Genomic DNA, 5855 nt, shown 5'->3' on the forward strand with positions numbered 1-5855 from the left:
AGGGTTGACATAGAGATGGGGGAGAAAAGGGGGGAAATGGGGAGAAAGAGAGGAAGGAAGAGAGAGAGAGAGGGGGCAACGGTGGTCACCGGTGGTGGTGCGTTGACGGAGGTGGCGGTGGTTGGTGGTGGTCTGGGCGATGGTTGAAGGTGGGTGTGGTTTCAGAGAGAAAGAAGAAGAGAAAGGGTTGGGGTGGTGTTTGTGAAGCACGATAGTCCCCTTTTCGAATGAACGATTGAAAAGCAACTCGTGTGTACGCACAAGGTGGTGTGTGGACGCACAGAAGGGAAAAATGAGGAGTGTGCGCGCGCACAGCAGTGTGCGGGCGCTGCGAACAAAAAAGGTATCGCGACCTGTGCGGACGCACAAGGACTTGTGCGTGCGCACAGAAGGGAAAAAGGGGTTGCGTTCACACGCACAAGGGGTTCGTGCGCCGCGACCAGAGGTGTTGTCACAAGCTGTGCGTGCACTCAGAGCTATGCGCATGCACAGAGGAGCTTTTTCTCTTCTTTTCTTTCTTTTTTTTCTTTTTCTTTTTTTAAAGAGAAACAAGGTGAAGTGTGCGTACGCACGCAAGGTGTCCGGACGCACAGGGAGAAAAGAAGGCAGTGTGCACACGCACAAGCTGTGTGCGTGCTGTGAACAAAGTGGGTGTTTAGGAGTGTGCATACGCACAGGGATGAAAAAACAGGGGAACTGTGCGCGCGCACAATGCTGTGCGTACGCACAGGACTCTGTTCCTGTAACAAAAATTATGCCTCTAAGGCACCAAACATGACATCCAAAACATGTTTTCAAGTCCCAAAACATCATAAAACTCCAAAAACACATTATTCCACTAAAATTACCTAACAAACATCAAAATAAAACTAACCAACTAAGCAACATAACCAATTATTCAAGACTTAAAACTAAAAGAGAGAAAGTTAGAAGGATATTACCATGGTGGGGTGTCTCCCACCTAGCACTTTGGTTTAAAGTCCTTAAGTTGGACTTTTGAGGAGATCCTTGTTAGGGCGGTTTATGTTTCCACTCCTCCTTGAATCTCCAACCAAGTTTACTATCAATTTGACCTTCGGGGTCCCAAATGAATTGCATCAAACTCTTAAGAGACTTCAAGCTAGCAACTAGGATCCATGAGGTTTGACTTTTGAAATTAATGCCCGGATCCCATACTTTAGTTTCTCTATCACCCTCTTGTTGATTCTTGCTTTTGCACTTGGATGAACAACTTCTTGAATCACCTTTGAAGCATCCAAATGATCCTTGGAATCCTCCTAATTGAGTCTTGTACCATTTGTACCTTGAATTCCTATTGCAACTAAGATCCATTTCCCCACCATGTACCAACCCAAGAAGGACCTTGAGTTGGTAATCCGTTTCCAAGAGAGCAAATTGATGTGGCCCTATGAAGCTCATTGAAGATATTGTTACCCACTCAATTTGTCCTTGGGTTGGAATTGCTCTCTCACCCACTTCTTCCTCCCCTTCCCCATCACTTAAGTCATAACAAGGAGGTTTTGAGAAGTCTACCTCCATGTCTCTATCAAACTCAACGGGAAGAGGCTCCTTAGGATCATTGAGGGGATTGACCAAGGAGGACAAAAAATTACCAATGATGGAATCCTCGTCTTGATCAATCATTCTCGATTCTCCCTTTCTTTCCTCCGGTTCATATACTTCCCTTTCTTCCTCTTATTGCACTTCAAGCTCTAACTCTTCCTCTTTTCCTTGAAGCTCCATGTTATCCTTCTCTCTACACTCATTCGTTGCTCCTCCACATTCCTCAAGAAGAATGTCTTGATTGCTTGAGCGTAGTGAGGCTAGGCGGTTCACCGCTTCGGCTATGGTAGCCAAGCACTCCCCTTGCTTCCTTTGGAACCCTTCTTGCTCTTGGAAGAATGCTTGAAGGTCTTGTTCCTCTTAGGCCAAGGGTTGGAAATCTTCATATTGAGGTGGAAAAGAAGATTCAAAGGTTGGGAGAAGGTTGTGTATGTGGCAGGTGTTTCATGTGGGTGGGGGTATTGAGGTGGTGTATAAAGGGGTGATGGTTCATATGATTGGTAACAAGGTGTATAGACATTTTGGTTCCATGGATGTGTATGGTATAGTACTTGAATATTTGGTGGTTGAGGGTTGTGTATGGGGTATCTCTCATATCCTTGGGGTTGATATTCATATAGGGGAGAGTGTGGCTTGTTGTAGTATGGGGAAGATTGCTCCTTCCTCTATAATTTCTCCCATTCCTTGATACAATCCCAACTTGAATTCATCATACCCTACAAAACAACCACAACCAAGCTCCAAGCAACAAGGGTGATATCTCATAGAAAAAGTAGAAAATAAAAGCAAAAGACATCAACAAACAAGAAAAATAAACACCCAAATATTAACAAAAATAACCAAACAACCAAAAGGTAAGATATTTACACTATCAACATATTCGTATCAACCTAATCATAACACTCAATTGCAATCTCCGGCAACGGCGCCAAATTTGATGAGAGAATTTTTGCCGATTTAGAATCAATCAAGAGAAGAATCAATTCGTTGGTAGCATAGTCTAAACTAACAATGAACTCTCTTAATCAAATGTTAAATTCAATTTAAATTAACCGAGAGTAATGAAACCTCGGGTCTTTCTCCCTAGGAATGCAATTGAAATGTTACTCTTTCGGTTGTGAGGAAAAGGGGTTTTAAATCAAAGAACGAAATATTAAAAGAACTAAGAAATAAAAGAACTAGAGAATGATCAAAATTGGTATTGACGCAAGTAAAAAGGAAACAAGATCAAAACTAGCGAAAATGTTATAAAAAGCCTTGACTTGGGAATGAGGATCTAAGGAATCCTCTCATTGTCATAACCACAACTATGGTAATTATCATGAGTTAATCTCACTTAGTTAACCCCAAACATCGAGGAGTAAGTCAAGCAAGCATAAGTGACCTTAATCCATAAGTCCTAACCAACTTACCAAACTAGTTGATAAAAGGCTAGCTTTAATGGAAACAAGAGTCAACTAACTCCCTAAGAATTACCACTAAATGTTGGACATTATGACTCTAGTATCCTAAGAACTCAAACCCCAAGCCAAGGTGTAAAAATCTACTCAAAAAAATTACCAAATGGCATTTTCACAAATACTTGGTGGGCATAAAACCAAAACATGAGAATTTCAAGGAAAATTAGGAAACTATAACCAAGTATCAACAATATCAAGAAGAGACAAGCAATCAAGCATAAAGAAAGCATAAGATATGAAATTCATTAATCAAAACTTCAAGAAACTCAAAATTGGAAATATGAACAAAGTAACTTGAACCAAAAGAAAATGAAAGTGAAAGTGCTTTAATTAATGAGGAAATTAAGAGTACTTAAAAGTAAAGAAGCAAAATCCAAAATCAAAGCTTGCTATAAAATGCTACAATGGAGAATTGAAATAAACCCTCGGAGAGAAATCTACTCTACTCCTACTCCTACTTAACTATGTGTTTTTCCTAATCTAAGTGAGCTCTACTAACTAATACCTTCATATGTGTTGATATCCCCTTGATATAGCACTCCAATTAAGCCTTCAAGCCTTCTAAAATGGGCCAAAAGCCTTTAGAAATCACGCAGCACGTGTTTCATTAATGAAATCACGTGCAGGGTCCTGTGCGTACGCACACTTGGCTGAATGTTCTTCTGTGCGTACGTACAGATAGTTGTGTGCATGCACATATGAAAATTCCTTCTTGTGCGCATGCACGCTTGCTTCTGCACAGGCACACTTCGCTGTGTATACTTTTCCTTGTTTTCTTCATGTGTTCTCCCTTCTACATGCTTTCTTCCACTTTTTCCTAGCCAATCTTTTCTAAATGACCTGAAATCACTCACAAAAAGATATCACAGCATCTAATGGCATAAAAGTGGAAATAAATTGCTCAATTTGAGCACAAAATTGTATGTTTTCATATTTAGGATGAAATTAGGGAGAAAACACAAAAGTATGCTATTTTGGTGCTTAAGTGTGAGTTTATATGATAAAATCTATCCAAATTGAGTCAAAATATATCATCAAATATGGATTCATCAGTTATGGAAGAGTGAAATTATTGAGAAGGTTAAATTTAAATCGAAGGAGGGTTGTGAAGAGAAGAATTTAATTAATAAAGTGATGAAAATGCTAAATGAGTTATGAATGATGATGATGATTATGAGAATGACTATGAGATTATGAGATGATGATGAATGAGTTTGATTAAGATATAATGAGAATGATTATGATAATGAGAGGTGAGAATTATTAATGATGAACATGTCTATGAATTCTCTCTGGTTGCAATTGCTGATAGGGCATGTATTCTCTGTAATGGTGACAGGTCACTCTCCCTGTAATGGTCAGCCGATGTGCTGAGATAATTGAGCACAACAGAGAGACAATATCCGGTGTTGCTATTGAACATGTTAGGTTGGATATATAACCGATAGATGATATCATCAACCATAGGACAAGCTTGCATCATATGCACTTGTATGTTTTGTTTGTGTATACTTTATTTTGGCTTGCCTAATTGTTTAGCTGTAATTAATTGCTACTTTTCCTATCTGTTGTACTTGCTATCCATATTTATATTTTCCTTGATTATATTGTATGTGTTTGCATTTGAGAGATCCCTCATGTGGTGGAGGTGTGATGAGAGATGTTCTATACTTGGTGTTTATTAGGTTTGAAGGAATTGAAGGTGAAAAATTACGTTAAAGATAGGAATACCGTAGTTAGAGTACCAAACTTTATGGTTTAATATTGATTTTAAGTTAAATTTATGAGTGTCGGAGTTCTAAGAATGTCTCTGACTTTTCCGAAATCTTATATATTAACTATGCGGGTACATTTACCATATAGAGAACCTCCGGTTCTCATTCCATACACATTTTTGCTGTTTTTCAGATGCAGGTTAAAAGGCACCGCACTGAGGATACTGGAGAACTTCTAGAAGCGAAGAACTATATTTTGGGTTTAGAACTTATATATATATATATATATAAACCAAGTTTCCAATGCAACTTATTTAAACCAAATTCCAATATTGAATATCTTTCAGTAAATCAAGAAAAACTAATTTAACAACATCAGTCAACTAATCAGAACACTCATCTTTCTCAATCATCAATAAATCAATCAAACAGACAATTTTATTTATCTAAAACAACTCAGTTTAATCCATAAGACTCATATAATCACCAAAAATATATTTTTGCATCAATATCAATTTATAACAATTCTTAAAAATAAAATGAGTTTGAGGAAAGCGCCCCTACCTCATTCGCGACTTAACTATGCGACAAAACTCTCTTTTTCTTTTGGCCCGCAACGGCGGCAGCCTCAACCACGGCTCCAATCCACTTTCTCGGCAACAACAGCGACTTTAATCGCAAAAGGCAATGAACAGAACTCAATCCTACGTTACCAAAACCTCAGGACCTTTAACAACTTAGAACAGAATACTAATTTCAAGGGTTTCGAAAATGAAAATGCTTACCGTACTAAGGAGTAACCATTGAACCAAGTAGCCACAGTCCCGATAGTGGTTTCGGCAGTCACGTCGACTTTTCCAGCTGCCAGGCATGGCCACGAGGCTTTATCCTCCCCAGCAATGACAATCATGGAACGATAGCTCCAACGATGGCGTCGAAACAGCGACGACAAGCTCGGTGGTGACCAGGGACACAGTGAACATCGTGAAAGCCACAGTAGCAGTGGCGTCGCAGCAATGGGCTCCACTTCACGACGACCCAGTTGCAGTGGCTATGAAGGAATGACGACGGTAGAGGGTGACTCGATGGCAGTGGGGCAGAATGGCGGGAATGGCGG

This window comes from Arachis ipaensis, chromosome B05, assembly GCF_000816755.2.
Source record: "Arachis ipaensis cultivar K30076 chromosome B05, Araip1.1, whole genome shotgun sequence".
NCBI classification, from domain to species: Eukaryota; Viridiplantae; Streptophyta; class Magnoliopsida; order Fabales; family Fabaceae; genus Arachis; species Arachis ipaensis.